The sequence below is a fragment of the Crocodylus siamensis genome, chromosome 5 (assembly GCF_052110815.1).
Source record: "Crocodylus siamensis isolate JL-2025a chromosome 5, ASM5211081v1, whole genome shotgun sequence".
NCBI lineage: Eukaryota > Metazoa > Chordata > Crocodylia > Crocodylidae > Crocodylus > Crocodylus siamensis.
In genome coordinates this window covers 133,430,859-133,451,171 of record NC_143399.1, presented here as the reverse complement: position 1 = coordinate 133,451,171, position 20,313 = coordinate 133,430,859, and the positions used below count along the sequence as shown (strand labels likewise).

The 20,313-nt window shown below is 42.5% G+C and overlaps 1 protein-coding gene across 2 annotated transcripts in view; it reads left to right on the top strand.

Moving 5' to 3' along the window:
• The window catches only part of TMEM108 (transmembrane protein 108), a 263,786-nt gene that overhangs the window by 28,929 nt on the left and 214,544 nt on the right, over window positions 1–20,313 (top strand). The window contains exon 1 of one of the 2 annotated variants that reach the window (XM_090046366.1): window positions 15,273–15,324. The exons of the other annotated variant lie outside the window; for it this stretch is intronic. The gene's annotated coding sequence lies outside the window, so the exon portion shown is untranslated. Of the gene's footprint in view, window positions 1–15,272; window positions 15,325–20,313 lie in introns of those variants that run through there. 2 annotated transcript variants of the gene reach the window in all.

The window sequence follows — 20,313 nt, the reverse complement described above, 5'->3', positions numbered from 1 at the left end:
AGTTTCAAAGTGTCTGAAATTGGTTTTAGGGTAAACCTGATTGAATGTGGTATCAGACTTAACTGATTTGGGTCAAACTGGTTTATGGAACTTCTGTCCCAGATTTAAGTTTCTGGTTTAAGTTAAATCAGAGTCCCACAACATCCCAGCATGCTTTTCAGCCCTTGGCAGGGCTGGGCTGAGCTGTCTGCTCCAGAGAGCAGAGCAGAGCTGGCTCTGTCCCTCTCTTTCCTAGCTGGAGCTCCAGCTGGCCGAGAAGGGGGTGGGGGACTGAAGCCAGGAGACAGCAGCATCTGCCTGCCTTCCCGCTGCCCAGCTCTCCCCATGCTCACTGCTCAAGCAGGGATCCCGCCTCTTCCACAGGGACCCCAGTGGCACAGACCCCAGACGGTATGCCATCCCCATGCTAGCTAATTCTGAGAAGTGTCTGTGTCTCCAATTTCATTGGAACAAAGACAGACAGGACAGTGTCCACTTAGGGCTTTTTGGAACTAATCATCGGGTCAGTTGGTAATGTCCTTCTTTTCCTTCCTTGAAGAAAACTGTTTACAAAAAGCTTGAACTAATGAGAGGGGCTTTTTTTTTCTTGATGGGCTGATAAGCTTTCTGCTGGCTTGCTTGCTTCAAAGGCTGCAATCTGTTAGTGTTCAAGAGGAAACAGAGAGAGGTGTGAGAAGTGACCTGGTTTGCAATGAATGCAGTGCCTGTCAGTTTGCTGCGGACTGTTTGAAGCAGGGAAAGCGAGATTGAAAAGCTCAATATCATCAACTGCACTCCACACAAGCAGTCCTTCTTTCCCCGCCCCTTTTGTTTGAGAGTGCTAACTGGGGCAGGAGTCTGGCAACACTCTCCGCCCCTTGAGCAGCAAGATTGGAAAAGCCTGCCTAGGGTTGCTTTTGAATGCTTTGCAGACTAACCTGCAAAGATTGAATCAATTCAGGCTCAGGCTTTTTTAATGTCTGCCCCTAGCCAAAGGGACACAAAGGGGTCACAAAAAGGAAGGACTTAGAGCTGTATTCTCGCCCCTGTTCCTCCTTCTGTATGCTGTCCTAGAGGCACAAAACAAATACAACAGTTCTGAAGAGTGGTCAGCATGCTGAATTTCTCTTGGACAAACAAGGCATCTACAACAAAATGGAAATAACTACATTCTGCTTGGTGAATTTACCTGACATTCTCATGATGCTTCAAAACTTCTATGACTCAGTTCTTTGGATTTCTTTAATGAAATCCTAGGTGAGCAAATGCCATGAACAGTTCTATACATTCTTATTAGTAGCAAATGAATATTCGAAAAAGTGCTTATTAATCCCCTGAGTGCTGATGCTTTTTTTGCACTCTCAAGGCATCTTTATTTGGCATGTCCTTGATAATTCCAATGTCATAGCAGCAGCAGCTGGAACCGTATATCCAATGGCCATATGATTATGAATTATGATGTGCTGGACATATGCTGTGTGTCCAGGGGCATTTAAAGGATTAATTTACGTGAACTGTGCAGCTGAACTGAAGCTAGTGATCCTCAACCTAGATTCATTACTCCATTATTCCCACGCACAACAAATTATTCCTTCTTGTTTCTGTTTATTTGTCCTCCATTAACTTTGCTTTCAGAAAAGAAAGCCACTGCCTCAGAAGATAATTGCATATTGTGATAAGAGGAAACTATTGGCTCACCCATTTCCTATGAAACTGTGATAGCTACATTCTTTCCAAAGGAACATTGACAATAGGACAATTCTATTTCTTTTCTTTTTTTCATTTTGAGCTATTCTTTCATCAATTTGTAATGACCTTTTTCCTTTTGACTGTTAGGGGTTTTTTTTCCCCAATACAGCAGGTATTATTCCTGAACCTGTGCCTTCTGAACTTTAAAGCAATATGATGTGTCACTTCTTTTTAATCTCAGTGATTGCCATTATTTAAGTGAGGGGTTTTAATGTTTTAAAATCTTAAATAGGATTAAAGGTACTAAATACCCAAAGCACCTGCTGAAGTTAATTGGAGTTGATAGTAATCAGTGTCTCATGGGATGAGCTCCCAGTTGAATTTCTAACACAGGATGTCAGTAACTTGAAATCAGTTGGAATTTGCCATTGACTTCCCTTGGACAGTCAACGAAGGCACTTTTATATGTGCTTCTGTATATACAAACGAAGTTTGTTGAAGTTGATGAAGGATGCCTTACATTCAACAGTTTATCTAACTTTATTCCAGTCATTGAGTTGGTCCAATAAAGATATCACTCAAAAATACTTGCCTTTGTATATATACGTAGATATTTAATATAAAGGTATTAACTATAAATATAATCTGGATTAACTCATTTGACAATTTTTTCTGGCACGTTTGATATCCATGGGTGGGAATGATTCACGTATCTGGTGTGGTTTCCAAATAAAAATGTGATACCATTTTCAGTGTTATTAGAACCTGTGTAACTCCCCTAAACTGTCTTGATACACTCAGCCAGATCCGTACTGGTATGTAGGGCTGGACAGATGTTAATGATACAGATCTGCATTCAGACTTCAGTGCTTTGTTGTATAACCCTTGACCAAACTTCTAGTCTTTGTTCGGAATCATAAATTTTCCAACAGGCAAATTTTCCCTATTGTCTTATTTGTATGTACTGTAATATTTCTGGGAGGAGGGAGGTTGTTTGTTTTGTTTTGTTGTTCATGGTGATATCTCAGAGCATATGAAAACCAGGCATAAATCACTTGTGTTTTCATGCCACATTTTCTCTTGGGGGATGGAAAAATTTCCCTATGACAATCAATAGCCCTGTTATATATTTTACACCTAACTGTGGTCATGAATGAATCAAATGTAAGATTTAAATAATGTGATAGAACTGAAATGTTTTTATTCCAGGAAAACAGACACATACAAAATATTGACCTGCTGCTGGTACTGACACACATGCACAGCAGATGCCATACTTCATGTATCAACTAAAACTCAGATCCCTCCACTTGGCTGTGACAGCTCCATTGTAAGAGTGTTATGGGACACCTTCTAGGATAGACCCTTATTGGTCTCACAGAATGTGCTTTTCTTCCCACAAATTAACTAGATAACGTTTTTCAGTGTTTCATCATTGCAAGTAGTTTTTAAAAAGTCATCACTTTTATGTTAAAGATACAAGGTGGAAATTCTGTCCAAGCAACCAGAAACTGCTCAAAATATCCATTTACTGTTTTGGTAGTAAACCCATGCAGACTTGAAAAACCTGGGCCTTCACCATTTTCTCTTAAAAAGGCAAAGTACAAAATAAGCTCAAGTTTAAACAAATATTTCCAAACTGATTAGTCAAGGACAGTGTTAAGCCATTTTGCTAGTTTCATCTGAGTTGAAACACCATACTTTCTCAAATACATTTGCATACCTGGAACCAGTGTTAAATACATTGCCTATCTTTGAACTGCTGCTAAAAGCAGCATGTGTTCAGTAGTGGAACCCAACTACAAAGTTGATTAAATCTAGCCAACACTGCGCATGACTATAGAGTCATATACATTTTTGGAGGATCCCAGAACTCATGACAAAACACCCAGTTCCAGTCATGAGTGGCGGGGGAGGGGAGGGGGTTATTTAGGACATGGCACCTTTGTGGGGGCATATCTGGAGAACACACACATACTGAGCAGTGCTCAGCTATGGGGTCCCCATGGCTTGAAATGCTGTTAACTCTTGCTGGGGCCCAGCCCAATGAACTATATGGTAAAACATGAGTCCTTTGGCTTTGGACTATATATACTGTATATAAGTAGGCATTAAAGTGTTACTTAAAAGTGTGTTTATGGAGTACCTGTGCTAAATCTTGCAGCAGATACAAAAAAGGTAACATGCATCATTTCTGGGTGACCTAAGTCTATGGATATTATATGCAAATTCTACAGCTATGTTTATTTCAAGGTCATTTTTTTCAAATATGTTCCTCACTTCCATGTACTTAGGGAGAACAGGGTCTGACAGTAAGGATGGATGAAGAGACTGCAGGGAGAAGAAATTGTGGGGGGACAGAGGGCAGAGGGGCCACCTGGCTCCCCAGATTTATTTTCCCTGGTCTAGCAGTGGAAGGTTGACATGCATAGAATCTAATTATTGCAGGGTTGTCTTATAATCGAGGTTGTTTTATGTTCGCGTAAATAGTTACTTGTGAATATTTTTTCTGTTTGGAAACCTGAGCAGAATTGTGAACATAAAATTACTAGAACTTCTTTGAGCTTTGTCTTATTTCATAAACTGGTTAGTTCATTTCTCTCACTTCTTTGAATGCCATATAAAAATGTGCATTAGTAAGATTTTTGCTGTGATGTGCTAATGCGCAGTAGAGCAGTTCACTGAGTACTAAAATATCTCATGTAGATGCACCCAGTAAGCCCTCAGCAGAACAGGTGTGTCTCCCATGTGTATTTGTATTGCTGCTGAGAGTCACCAACCGTGTTCCACATGTGAGGTCCAGCTCTAATAATTCCATGATTCCTCTCTTGCCATTCTGTAATCTGTTGCTTTCTAACTGATCAGTACTATTTTCAAAATTCCCAGTGGATCATGTTGGATAAAATAGCTCTCCATATTGCAGTACTGGTGTGGCATAGAAGCCATGGTTGTGTGACTATTTATAATAGACTGCTATCAGATAGCTGCAGCTTTGTAAATCCAACCGATCTGTTACTGAGAATATTTGACCTCAGTTTTTGGAGTCGAAAAAACTGTAGGGTGCCTGTACATGTGCAAGGAGGCTGCTCTGGCGCACTGTAATTACAGTACAGCATCTGAGCAGACTCAATTAATCAAGTCTGCTGAAGCATGCTAATTAAAACACCTGCAACAGCTCGTGTATCACCATCCCTGCACTGCAAAATGGTATCAGTTAACTAAAGCTCATTTGACAAGCTACAACCACTACAGAGTTCACCGTAACCTCCCCACACCCTCTTCCCAGTGCCACTGACACTGCCACCTGCCCTGAGTGCAGCCTGCCTGCCCTCCTCCCCCCCACCGCCACCAGAAACAGCCTAGCACTGCCCTGGCCCCAGCCCAGAGCAATAGCTCGCCCTCAACCCACATGCAGATCCAGAGGCACATGCCCTGCCAGGGTGCGTGCATCAGAGAGAACCTCCCCCCTCCCCACCTCACATGGCTCAGTCCCACACCTCACCCTGGCTCGGCAGCCCTTGCTCCAGCCCCACTGTCCCACTGCAGGGGCCTCGATCTGCATCTCCCATGGCCCTTTCCTCACAGCAGACTTACCAACCAGACTGACTGCCTGCGTGCTGTGCTGTTCCTGTGCGTATGCACACAGCATTTATCAGCCACGTTATTGGCCAAATCAGTTCTGCGTATCCCCTACAACCTTTTTAAGTACCCCTAGGGGTATGCATACCCCCAGTTGACAACCACTCCTCTAAACTAATAATGCTGGATGTCAGTGAGAGTAATAAGCAGGGAATAGATCACTCTAGGTATACTGAGTTCAATGCTCTCCCTCTTAAGCATTCACTTGTATCATTGTTGGACGCAAGATACTGGGCTAGATGGACCATTGGTTTGACCCAGTGTGGCATCACTTATGTTTGCATCTGTTTTAAAGCATGTGGTCACCATCCCCATCTGGAAACTCTTAACTCCTGCTGGTCTGTTGCTAAACAATTGGGCATGGACAGCTTGACTCTTGGCCCTTTCTTACAACAGTGCCATGTGTCACTATTCAAAAGGAACTGTCACCAGTTGCTACAAGGTTGGTGAATTCTCTGGAGATTATTGATTGCTTTGCATAGAGACAGGTTCTGTAGTTCCAGCAATGTAAAAAATGGAACCCATGTTACCACTTGCTTCTTGCACCAGGCTTCAGAGTTCATACACAGAAAGGCGTACTCATGTTGCATTCTGAGGTCTGCTTGACCATTTGTGGTGAATTTGTCATTATAAACACATGTTGGTCTGGGAAAGTTCAGGATGCCAAAATTTTCCAAAAACTCTATCCTGTTTTTAATGGAAAGACTGAGGTTTGCTAGTGCAGATAACAATATGGACATCAGTGATGTGAGTGTTCCTTGTATCCTGGGAGAGGCTTCTTACATGCTACTTCCATGCTTAATGAAGTCCTAGATGTTTGTATCATACTTGTTTAACTCCTGCTTAAGTAACAATAGGATGACAGTGGAATGACAGGAGATGGCAGGCACTAACTGGATGGTTTGAGGCAGCTGAACAATAATTATCCTGTTTTATTAATGTATGCTGTGTTCTGCAAAGCATACATAAAACCAAGGAAGAAGATCTTGTCAGGGCAGAGAGAAAGAAGGCCAACAACTTGGGAGGAACTTTGAGCATCTTGTGTGATGACTTTTCCTGAGTGACAGTTGAGGACACATTATCTGGGGTGTATTGTACTTTGAGTACAAGACATAAATATTTTGAGATGCTATTGGGAAATGTTTCTGGCTCTAAGGTATCTGATTCTATGTTCTCTGCATGCCTTTATGATTATGTAACAGAATGGTAAGTGCCAGTTAACTGGGAACTAGATGAGATTGCAGGGTCTCTGCAAGGTTTGTGTGGTTTCACTAATTTTCAGTGTGTGTACCTTTGAACTTTCAATGCATGGCCAATGCAAGGCCCTGGGTGTCCAGGCCCGAGTGAGCATGCTGTCAGTATGAGAGTTGTACACCCTTTTTAGATACCCAGAAATTTTACAAACACAAACTGATTGGTGGAAATAAACTACCCTTATAATTTAAAGTCCATGTTTGGTTAAAGTGCTGCTTGTACAATAAGTTCAGCAAAGACATACATTGAGGAGATTTACATAACTGAAAACTTTGCAAACAGGGTGGTGGGAAGTTAAAGGGCGCGGGAGATGTAATGCAAGTGCTTGGAGAAAGGAGATTTGCAGCCGTGGTGGGTGGTATGTCCTCTCTGAGGCTGCTCAGGAACTGTAGGGAGTAGACTGATGTGGTAGCAATTCATTATTTAGCTGGGAAGAAGGGTATCAAAGGAGTTTGGTGTCTTTAGGTAGCTCAGGTCAGTGGCGGCCAGTTAATAGGGGGCGCTGGGGTGCTGCCTCACCAGTTTCAAAACGACACACAAAAACTGCATCAGCTAAATAAATAAAATATTGTCGTTAATTGGAAGTATCCAAAACAATATCAGATGAATTAATAATGTAAACAAAAGTAATAATTTTTTCTTGCCTATGTCTGCTAGTAACATAATCAATGATTTTGCTTGTCCACTGTGAATACACAACAAAAAGTTGAGTATGCGCAATAAGCACCTTGTTGGGGGGCGGGTGTTGCAGCCAGCCGGGCACCCTGTCCAGGAGTTGGGGGGTTTGCAGCTTTGTTAAACAAACAAAAATTGAATAAATAAAACAAAATGAAAAAGATTTCAAACTGGATGATACAGTGTGACATTCCATCTGCCCCACCTGGCTCGGGGTTTACCAGCCATGCCTGGCTCAGTTGGTGCTGCAGTCAGGAGTCCTACAGGTGAATGCTTGCTTCCAGTAAGGCAAGACAAATTCTTAAGTGTCTGTTTGCAATATTGCGGCTGCGCTTTCACATCCATTTGTATGGTCCTTTCAGTCACAGCCAAGCTCCACCCCATTTCCACAAGCTCTGGGGTCAAACTGAATCCTTCTCTGCCAGTTGCTTAGTATAGTAACTCTTGGCTTCATCTCCCAGTCCTTCACCATTTCCCCTCTGTCCTCTCTCATGTCTCAAAAACTCCTTCCCATGCTTTGTAGAGGCCTTCAGGAGCTTCCTAGGCTCATCTCTTTGTTTCCTTTTTATTTACTCTCTATTTTCTCAGCTGTTAAGCAGTGGTTAGTAGGGCTGTGCAAAGCTTCGGTTCCTGACTGTATTTGGCAGAGATTCGACCCAAATCGGCGGCCAAATTTCCAAATCCGAATCTCATCAGAAGACCCTTTAATTTCTTTGAATTGATTTGGAACCCTCCAAATCAGTTCAGAGAGACTCAGAAAGATTTGGCGATTCAGACATAGAGACAGCTTTAAATGTTTTTTTCTACATCCTTCTAGGTAGCAGGGGCTCATGAATGCTGTGATGCTGAGGCACATCGAGTGTCCCACAGGAGCACAGGGGGCTCCCCAGTGCACTCAGCAGGAGACCTGGAAGTGGACCAGAAGCACTTCCAGTCCACTTCTGGGTCTGCCAGGGAGTGTGCTGGGGTCCCCATCCCCCGGCTTGGTGACTCCTGGGTCTGGAGGGGCACCCAGGGTCCCCCTGTGGCCAATTGCCAAGCCGGGGGGATGTGGGGGACCCCCAGTGCATTCCGCAGCAGACCCAGAAGTGGACCAGAAGTACTTCCAGTCCACTTCCGGGTTCACTGCTGAGCACATGGAGGGCCCCCCTGCACTCCTGTGGGATGCTTCATTCGCCCTAGCATTGCAACGTTCACATGCTGTGCTGGTACCACAACGTATGTAGAAAAAACTTTTGAAGCTGTGTCTGTGTCTGAATCGCTGATTCTCGGAATTGGCATTGAATCTTCAGATTTGGATTTGGCTGAATCGAATCAGGGACAGTGATCCGGATCAACTAATCGAATCACTGCCCCTGATTCCGGCCAAATCGGAATTGAATAGGGCCTGCTTCGCACACCCCTACTGGTTAGCACCAGTGTCCTTGAGGGTCTGGACATTGCAGATGCCAGTGATGTAAGGTGAGAAAACTAACAAACAGTTATTGTTCACTGTCTGGTTTCTACAGTAGCAAAGATATTTTTTCACCCCACAATTTGGGATGCCATCCCCAGAGCCACTTCCCAGGGTTGGGAGACCCTGGAGATTGGAAGTCCTTTTCTAGCTTTCTTCCCTTTCTCATTGGGATAGCGATGCATAAAGCCTCCCTAGCTTGCAGAAACTGTTTGTTGCGTGCTGGATTGCTGCTGTGCTATATTTCATTTTATGTTGTGGATGCTGTATGGTTCCAGAGCCCATGGGGCTAGATATCCAATTAATAGCATAAGATGGCCTGGCAGGAAGGGGAGACTGGGGCGATCCAAATGAGCCCAGGAGAGTGGTTACATTTGTGCTTCTGCTGGCAGTTCTAATGCTGGAGGATGCATCCCTCACCTCTGCGATGAAACAGCAAAAAAAAGTGCTTGCGTATGAGGGCTAAAGGAAATCCAGCATGATCTGTATTGCTGTTAATTACCAGAGTAGTGCCTCCTGATTTTCTGTGTAGCTGGAAGGGCATAGCCACCTATTTGGGAGCCAAGGAAAAGGCAGTGCTGCTTTACATTGTTAGAGCCCTCTAGAGCTCATTTAAATCCAGAATTACATATTACATCCCCTGTGGGCACACTCATAGCTGGCTGTGCCTTTACTGTGGTTTTGCAATGAGCTTTAGACATTTGGATCTTAACAGTATCTATATATTTGTGCCTCTTTGCAACATGTTGCTGGCTTGTATTTTTACATTTCTGCAATACATATATTAGTAGAACACATTTTAAAACAGCATTGATTAATGATTTTTAAGGGCCTTTCTGGGGTTTATGTTGGTAGAAAAAGAATTCTTGCAAAGATTTCAGTGAAAAAAACTCCTTGCTATGGTTTTTACTTACACTGACTTATTCAGTTAATTCTCTGTCTTATCATAAGGCGCCTATAGACATTCAGGCCTTGCTCTAAATCACGGTACTTTATATAAAGTGTCCTGTCCCCCACCAACCCAACAGAAGTTCTCCTATGGGTCGAGGGGGGAGGGGGTGCAGCTGGGGAGCATGCCTGGCCATCGGTCCTGGCCAGCAGGTGTGGGTGCTCCAGCAGCCTCTGAGGATGCTGCTGAACCACTCCTCACCCCCCCCCCCCCCCCGATTTGGGGCTGCCAGCAGGGGAGGGAGCAGGAAGGGGAGTAACAGAACAGAGCTGCTGGCTGCTGTGAATGCTGTGATCTGAGGGGTGGGGGCAGGGTGGAACACAGCTCCCTTGCCCCTTATTTCCCTGGCCCACCCAGCTACCCTGACTAGAGTATTGGGGGGAACTGAGCCAGGCCCACAAGGTGAAAGGGCACCCTTCCACTCCAGCCTTCACAGCTGTGGCCATTCAAAGCAGCCAGTGGCTCTGTGGTTGCTACTCCCTCCCTTTTTCCCTCCCTGCCCCAGTGACAGCCCTGCCCCCACATGAAAAATGAACCCTGGATGGTATGGAAGTTCCCCAAGGCATTCTGCATTACAGCACCTTAATCTCATACCTTATTTGACCAGGGTTAATTTTTCAACCATTTTAAAAGTGCTCTGCAGCTGTGCATGTGTATTAAGTGATCCCTGTAGAGTATTTTCAGGGGCCCAATCGTGCAAAAAATGTAACTTGTGTAAGCATCCATAATGCGGCATGTGCTTTGTAAATTTGCATACAACACTTAGCACTCAGGTTTAACACATTTCTGTGTTAAAAGTCTTTCTTTGAACCTGGCACAATTGGAAGCTGTCCACAGCCATGTCCAAGCAAAGTACAGGTCTGTTGTGGCATCTGTTGTCAAAATCCTGTGTAGCGTTTGATGCAGTGGGCATGTGATAATAAATTATTGCAGTTCTATGTCTTTAACTCACTTGAAGGCCACCTTTTAAATTCTTAGTCTTTTTCTGGCTCTGCATGGCGTCCTACGTGTGGCTTTGCATGGCCATTGCTGTAATAATGTCCTCAATGTCTTGTACCAAAATGCAGAAAACAAGGACTTCTTGAATCTTTGCTTTTCCACAAAACAGTGGGTACACCACCAAAATATATTAAACCCAGATGCAATGGCATGAATGAAAATAGACTGTACTAACTTTCTCTGTAACTTCCTGCATGGAACTTCTGATCCCAAGAGGAGTGTAATATCCAAAACACCTTGCTAGTTACAAAGGTGTAAAGAGTTGCATTACATGGATGCATATTGTTTTACATTGATTTGATTAGGTTCACACAAGTGTAATTTTTGGAGGATACATACCTCATCAAAAGCATTTTGCTGATGTTTGAGAGAGTATACTTTTCTAGTATTTTTTTAACCAGTAAACTACAATCTGCAGTTTAGAGCAGAATGCTTTTATTCTATGTGCATCAATGTTTCTAGCTCATATTCTTATGAAGCAGGTTTCACTTTGATGTGAATCCCAGTTTGGGTAGCATTTGTACCCTGGTATACTCAGGACAGCATGCAGGTATGTTTTATCTTAGCCTTGAGTGTTGACCGAAAGCTTTGATTTTTATTTCCCTTCTATTTTGGCTGTATGTCCTGGAAGCAGGGTGGCTGCTGTTGCTGTTGCATGAGTAACAAACATTTCCTATTACCATCTGTCATGTCAGACTTACAATTTTCAAGATGCATCTAGGAGCCTCCTGGTGTGGTTGACTTGGAATCATGATTGACATTAATAGCTATTTTTAAAAGTCAAAAACCAGGTTTTATTTTTGACAAGGGGAAAACAGTTTGATTGATACTGAACTCATTATGGTCATTTACTAGAGGCCAGGAGTCCTATGCAGTGACATTTACAACAGCTATGTTTCAGTGCACACGTTTACAGCCAGATTCAGGTTGCAATAGGTCTGCCTTGCTGTTCACGATTTATAATGCCTTAATTGGAAAGAAATGATAGTGTTTGCAGCAGGCACATGCCCCTTTAAATTCACAGCCCCTCCTTACAGAAGAAGAACCAATGCAAGTCAAATGTGTATCTTAGGCTCTGACTTAGTTCAGACAATTTTTATTAGCACAGCCAGATATGCGTCCCTTGTTCTTTATGTTGCTGCATGCAGACTCAGCGCAGCAATCTATATCCCTTCCTGCTGGTACCACGTTCTGCAGTAGTACTAAATTCCTATCAGATGTGTTTGGTTAATTACATGCTTGGGGAAGGCAGACTTGTTGTTGTCATTCCAGGTTTGTAGTCCTTTATTTAACATATAATAAATAGTCATAAGTGCAGCCAAAAAGTTATGATTCAGCTATAACCCAAGTTATAAGCAAAACACTGTAGCAGAAAAAAACACATAAAAACCTGCATGAATTAAAGTGGCAGAGGTAAACGTGAGTAGCTTTAGTAAGTTTTGTTGATTATATGATTAAAAAAAAGGCACAGCTGTGATTCAGATCCAAAGGGATCTGTGGTTTGCAAAATCAGTAAAATCAGAATGGTATATCTTGAAATACTGAGTAGGATTGAGAGAGGAGGTTTTTAGAATCAATTGTTTATTCCTTGCCGTAGAAGAGGAGTATTCCACTACAGGTATTTAAGGGAAGCCTTTCTATTTGGTAGCTTATCCACTGTAAGCTATGATCAGGGGACAACAGGGCAGGCCTAATGAGGAGAGGCTACAGGACCTGAACCTGTTCAGCCTCCAGAAGAGAAGGCTGAGGGGGGATCTAGTGGCCTGTTATAAACTAGTCAGGGGGGATCAGCAGGCATTGGGGGAGTCACTGTTCCCCTGAGCACTGCCAGGAGTGACCAGAAATAACGGTCACAAGCTGGCAGAGGGTAGGTTTAGGTTAGATATCAGGAGGCACTACTTCACGGTCAGGGCGGCTAGGGTCTGGAACCAACTTCCAGGAGAAGTGGTGCAGGCTCCTACCCTGGGGGTCTTTAAGAGGAGGTTAGATGCACATCTTGCTGGGGTCATTTGACCCCAGTACTCTTTCCTGCCATGGCAGGGGGTCGGACTAGATGATCTGCTCGGGTCCCTTCTGACCCTAGAAACTATGAAATTATGAAACTGTGTAATCTCTTATATAAAACAGTTGTTCTCCATCTTCTAAAATTCAAATATCTGAAAAGATTCCATGAGGAACACAGAGAAAGAAACATAACTCTGTATTTTGTTTTAGGCATCCAATTCTCTATAACCAAGAGAAAGGATTGCCTTTTGATTAAAGTTCTGTATTATGTTATTGATTGAGTTCCCAAGTCCACTGTTGACTTCCTGTGCACTGTGGAGCAAGTGACATAATCTTTTTGTGTCTAAGTTTCCCATCTGTAAATTGAGATGTAATAATGTTCTCTTCCTATGACCCATTGTCTCACCTGTGTAGGCTGTGGATTCTTCAGGACAGGGCACAGTTTCTTATGTGTACATAAGAACATAAAAAGTGCCATACTGACTTAGATCAATGGTCCATCCAGCCTGTAGGTCATGGGTGGGCAAAATGCGGCCCAGGGGCCAGATACGGCCCGCCAGGCCATTCTATCCAGCCCACAGGGCCCCTAAAAAAATTAGAAAATTAATATTTATCTGCCTTGGGCTGCCTGTGAAGCAGTCTTTGATGGCTTGCCAAAACTCAGTAAGCAGCCGTCTGCCCAAAATAATTGCCCATCCCTGCTGTAGGTGATGTGTAAGTGCTGCCAGTGACAGGGGAGCACAACTCTGTACTGTCACCACAGTGTGGGTTTACAGCTCTATGCCACCAGCACTCCCACTGCTGTTGGGCACTGGGTCTGGCTGGGCTGAAGACTCACACCCCCCTAATTGGCGCAGAAATTTCTCCACTGCCACTGCTGCTGGGTCCTGGCTTCAGCCAGGCTGCAGTCCTGTGTCCCACGGTTGGTACAGAAATCTGGAGGGCCACATGCCCACCATGCCGCCTCCTGACACATCGCCAGCAATCCAGCCTAGTACCCTCTCTCAGAGAGTGGCAAAAGTGGATGCTACAGGGAAAGCATTGAGCCAGGTAGATCTATAGTGATATGTCCCCTATTCATTACCCTCCCTGGCAGCCACCATTATTAATTTAGAGATGCCAAAAGAAACATCTTCAAATGTTCCATTCAGCAGTTATTAATAGATCCATCATCCATTAATTTGTCTAGTACGTTTTTGTACCTGGCTATGTTGTCTGCATATACCACTTCCTGTGGCAGTGAATTCCACAAGTTAACTATACATTGAATAACAAGGAATTTCTCTTGTTAGTTTTAAACTTGTCTCCTAATAATTCAGTAGGTGCCCTCTGCTTCTAGTATTCAGGGACTTGGTGATCAACTGTTCCTTGTTCACTTGGTCCACACCAAGTAATGATTTTATAGATCTCTGTTTATATCCCTCCTCAACCTTCTCATTTCCAAACTGAAGAGTCCTAGCTTCTTTTAGTCCCTCTTAGTATGGCAAGTACTCCAGGCCCCTGATCATTTTGGGTACCCTGTTTGAATTCTACTACAACCTTTTTTGAGATGTGGAAACCTGAACTGCACACAGTATTCAACATGTGGGTGCCCCATATATTTGTTTAATACAATGCATACTAAAAATGGGGCTCTCCGATCTCGGTTGGTTGAGTAGTACATATAATAAACAATCAAGAGTCTTCACTGTGAGCTCAGCAGTTTTACATTAAATAAAAACGTAACACCATGTTTTGTGTGGGATGGAGGTAAGTGTGTCTTGCAGCCAAGTGTTGTATCTTGCAGTGAAGTGCATTGGAGAGAGAGAAATTCATGACATATGGTGTTTTGAATAATGAGTAAATGATAGGAAATCTTTGGGGTCTCACAGGGCTAGATAACGATTGTGCAGTATGGTACCTGAGCAGAATTTACAATTTGCTGGGCTGAAAGCAACATATTATACCCAGAGCAACATATGGTACAGGGTGAAACTTGGAAAAATATATCTGCAGTAACAGTCATTGCAGCTGCTTGTCAAAAGCTGAGGAAGAACAGACTCTCTGCCCTCCCTATGGGACCTCCGCTGTTAACCAGCTCAGAAGCACAAGTAGATACCGGTATTCCAAAAAAAACCCACACTAACTGGTACAATCTGTTTTGGATGCAAAACACATATTTGATTAAGTAAATGAGATATTTGTGCATATGAGTAGGTACTTCGGCATGGTCAAATGATCATTTGTGCATGCAAATGCATTTTTTATTGTAATTAATACTTGAACATTTTGCAGATGGATTTTCTGCACACCTGTGTGAAATGTGGTCCTCGGCATTCAGTCAGTATGCTTATTGGTTCAGTGTCTGCCCTCACTTGCGATTTCTGAGGTTTTGCATGGGTGTTACTGAAGGAAGAATGTGGCCATTTTTCAAACATACCAATTCCTCCCCCCTTCCCGCCCGCCCCACACTCTCACAAATGTACTTCTAAACAATTCAGCAGTGTTTGCCAGGAATCTAAAATCTCTACAGAACAAACTTTGTCTCTGTGAGCTGACTAAGCAAAGCTCCCTAAGTAAGCTCACATTCATTGGTTAAATTTAAAAGGCAGGGAATAGTGTTTCTTTTAGTGGTGCTGGCTAGAAGCAGAAAAGAGCCTTCCTCTGATGTACTGTTTGTCCTCAACATAATGCATTGCTTCAGGTATGTGCATTTGGTTCTGCCTTTGTTTTGTAGAGTTCTCATTGCTCTTATACTTTTTGAATCATGACTTCTATAAAATCTGAGTAAGCTGCATGAGAGGATAGAGTGACAGAGAGGGACGTCATATTCTGGAGAGCCCCTGCTACTTACTGTCCATATTTTCTGTGGTATTAAAAATCAAAACAAAAAATGAAACCACCCCCATTACCAAAATATGAGGTAAAAACTATAAGTGCCTAATTTTATTTTCCGTTACCTACCTGCCCCGTGGGGAGTGGTGCCCAATGCTTTCATTCTTTATATGGGAAGGGAGACATCAGTTACTGGTTCAGTGTTTTCTGTTTATGATGGTGCTGTAGCTACACAGTGTGCTTGTAAAGAGAAGCTGTTTTAGCCCCTGATAAAACCTCAGAAGTTTAGTTAATATAAAGATTGTCTTTGTATACATTGACCTGAAAACATAGTAGTTTTCTCCTGGCTGTTCTACAGGAAGAACATTTAAGTATTAAAAACCATTAGATTTTTAACAGACAAAATATTTTTATTGTTGCTATCAACCTAAAGGACTTTTAAACTGATTATTTAAATACAAAACACCACACTTGGACAATTCTTAACCTTTGGTAATTGCTTTTCTAAATATATTGTACTCTAGAGACAGATCAAAGACTGACACCTACAGTGACTTATAGCTAAAGGTTTGTACATAAATTCAACAATAACGATTGCAGAGTTGGTTCTAACCACGTACAATTGAAATTTTCTGCTTGTGCATAGTCTTTTTACCTGCTTCTGTCTGTGACAAAAGTAGGAGAATAGGTATCAAATTTTTGGTGAATAGGAGCATTGGCTGTGCAAAAAATTCATTTTGTGCATTTTGTACATAGTTGGGTGATTGCAATAACTATACATGCAGTTAAGACAGTTTTGTTGTACAGGTGGACATTTGGGGCTAGATTCTGTTTCACCTATTCAATGGACTTAGGTGCCTAAGTGCAATCCTGTTATACTCCTAGGCTTTGGAAAATAGTCAGTGCAAAAGTTGTGTAGATCCTCTTCCTCTTCACTGCTTTCTTGTAACTCAGGCTTAAGGGGAAAATGAGGGTGTGCTACAAAACTGGATGTACCAGTGAATTTTTAAGAGTTTATCAGGCTGAAATGGAATCACCCTTAGGTGCCTAAATCCACTTAGACTCAATAAGTGAAAGAGGATCTGGCCCTTACATGTTAAAATTACCATTTTTTATGTGTAGCCACAGTAACCAGATGTACATATGTATGCATGTAGGGGTGCATGTGTGCATGTGTTTGCAGATCATTTCCTTTACATATTGAACACTTGCCTCTAGAATTCTAGGCTGGAAGGGCAGGTACTACTAGCCTGGGATTAGCGTACTACATTTCCTGGCATTTTATTTCTGGGTGTGTATAAGTTGGAAGTGTGCTGTTCTTTGTGTGTGGACACATTCAAATGAAACGCATATGGCTTTTTTTTTTTTTTAGTTAGCTCAGTGTCTGCGCTCACTCGCCCTCAACATCAAGGCAGGCCTACATAATTTTTTTTCAGAAAAAAGGAAAAGGCTGCTAGGATAAGAGGGAAGCTGTTTAACCTAAGAAGTAGAGGGGCTCCCCACATATGTGGGTGTAAGTACAACATAGGGGTCTTTCTATAGCTTATTAGGGACAGCTGGGCGTTTGAAGATGAGGAACAGGACATAGCAGAGAGACCCTAACAGTCCCAGTCAGCAAGACAGTCAGGTCCAAATTTGGCCATTTCCCTCGTTGAGGATCTTTTGTTTTAGCCCTGACTAGCACCAGAAATTGACCATGGTGTGTAACATCTGTCTCCTCCCAGCTCCTCTGTTTAATGCCAGAAAATACTGTCCTGTGAATACAGTTGATAAGTGGTGTCCAATCTTCTGGCTCCACAGTCTAGAATCCATGTGAGGTTGGTTTGTGGGCACAGTCTGGCCATGTGCTGTCCACCAGCCCAATCCAGCATCATGCCACCCTACTCTGGTGCATTGACTGCCTACTGGATCTGACTGCATGCCAACTTGATCTCATGTGCAAGACCATATCATCCAGTAGACAGACTCTCCATAGGTCCAGAATTTGGGAAGCAGCAATTAATGCTGCCAACACTGCCCTGTTGCCAGATTTCTGGACCCCTGAGGAGCGCCACAGGCTGGATGGTATGGCTCCGTAGGCAGCCTGGAGGTCAAGCACCCCTGCAGTAGATGGTAAGGACTTTCAAACATATATTCCAGGCAAACTTTTCACCTCCTGGTCCAAGCCTCTTGTTTGTGGCTCCCCTGTGGGATAGATGTTGAGTATGCAGTGTAAGTAATGCACTTGCCTCCTGCACATGTGAGATGCCTCTCTCCTTCAACCAGAGACAGTATACATAATCCCAGGGGAGTTCTGTGTAACACCTCCGGATGGCAACCATGATGTGGGACCAGGAGGTGAAACTGGTGAAGGATTTCTGCACAAGCAGCCTCATTCTTTTGCAGGGGGAAGAGGCTTTCTTGAACTACGTGACTTAAAAGGACAACCCAGACATTTTTTGCAGCCAGTCTTCATAAAGGAATTTAAACAGTAAAGGAAAATTCTGTGCCTACTCAAAAAGCAGTAGAGGAATTTGAAAATCAGTGCTACAGATTTGAGTGCAGCTCTTTTAGAGGCAAATTTTTTTCCATCATCATTTTTCTGCTCATGTTGTGATGAATCAGAAGGCAGTAATACAAACCAACTGGAATTTGGGCAATGTGTAATCAGCAAAACCATTATAGATTTGTGGTTAACACCCTATCGACCATATATATTACAGCTGTTGGCAGTTTTATCCTTTGATCTGCCTGTAAACCCTTTATATTATCTTGTAAAATAGGCTTTCTCTAAATACATAAAATATGGGGAGGATTGAAAACTGCAGTCAGGCAAATATCCTCTGTTTTAGTTAATCAGAAATAATTTCTTAATATTAGGATGTGTCAGCTATATGTCAAAATAATGGAGGTATGGACTGGGTGAAGCTAATGGGTAAAAACAGTGTCTAGATTAGGTATAGCTGAGGTGATTTGGATACAATAAGAGCTGAGTAGAATCCTTACACAAAACATAAACTGAATCCAAGCAAAAGATTTCATAGGGTGTGTACAGTCAGGTCCAAGTTTGGCCATTTCCCTCATTGAAATGAGGGAAATGAGCTTACATGGGTTTGCAGCCCTGTGGCTGGAAAAAGCCAGCTGCTCCCCACATCCTTGGGGCTATGTTGTTTTACTCCTCCAACCCTGACCAGGGTATTTTTACTCCTAGCTCTCCAACCAGCATACCTCTGGACCACTCACCAGACCCCTTCACCCTCCAGGACCTGCCAGCCCCTCTCTTCCTCCCCCTGACTGACTTGCCTCCGGCTTCCCACACTTCCTCCTGGCGAGTAGCAAATGCTTGCATGCAATGCTCTTGACTCAGGTTTAGACGGCTTAAACTAAGCCATTTAAATATGAGCAGGATTCCATGAACTCTTGTTCACACCTGTAGGGTGCAAGAAAGTAGAGTTAATGGTATTCTATCCCGTAATCAGGTTTCTGTTAGGAGTCAAAGCAGAGGTACAGAAATATTGAAATATAGACACCCTTCATATGGAATTTCAACTTAGTCTCTGTATGACAAGGAAGCCCATTCTTTCAGGAATTCGAGCCTGATTTCTAAACCAATGAGATCTGGATAAATGTGGATAATTTTGAATGTGAATTTCTGTAGAAAAAAACTATTTTTCCCTGCAATCTTAAGGCCAAACATTAGTCCTAAGATGTGTTTAAACTGGACATCTTTAAGATGCATGTAATTCCACAAATGCATTATAGGAAGTAGAACAATAACTATTTAATAGAGTCTTTATGATTATAGATGTCCATAAATGTCAAAGATCATTTCCAGTTTAAATAGAAGGTGTGGTTTGCAGAGATATTGCATGCTGCAAGGCAGGAACAGCCACCACTATCATTTTGGTGGTGTTTTCTGTATCATGCGCTTGGGACATGTTGGGTACCTGCAATTCTGTCTGACTTTACTAGAAGCCACATGCATTCAGCAGCTCTAAGCATTATGACACACGCACATGTGCGCACATTCACCACTCTTCACTCACTCCTACTATTTTAATTAATTACAATAGCATGGTCTCTGCTAGGGCTCTCATCTGCAGCTTGTAAGTGGCAGAGGAATAGGTGAAGTGCTGTTGAAAATATATATTGTGACAAGCTATGCACAGTCCTCCTCCAATAATATGTAGGTACATGCCCTGTATATACTACAAGAAGTTAAAAAAAAAGATATAATTTCTTTAGTGTCTTAATTATTAATTTTGCAAATGATATATTTAATAGTACCTTTTCCTTGATGTTATTTGTTAGAACACTTCATATTTTATTAGGTTTCCTGAATTCTGCATTGATGTTGGATGCACTGGGAATGTCATAAATTACTAAGAAGAGGTCAAGAGTCATCTTCACTAAATCCCTCCTTTAGGTCTTTTCTCCATTGGGTATAGATCAATTTGCCGCTCCAAAGAGTAATGTTTGCTTTGTACAGAAAATCAGACCTCTGATAGAATGTATAATAAGATTCTTCAAAGGGATGAAATACTAATTTACTTTCTCTGGAGGGGACCTTCTTAAGTATATTTGTTTTACCCCATTGCAGAACAGCTCCTCTGCTCAGTTTTTTCTTTTTACTTTGAAAGAATAATTTCTCTCTCTGTCTGTCTCGCTCTCTTTCTCTCTCTTTTGCACAATTAGGACAAAATTACATATGCAATGAGAGGCATATGAAGGATAGCTCTTCTTTGGTTTGAAATAATATATTTAAAAAAAATAACCATCTGATCAACCAAATTTGCAAAAGTCTTGAAAGATAGAGCTTCTGTTCTTCTCTTAAAGCTTCCTGGATGCTACTGTACATTGATAAAAAAGTTCACTTCTG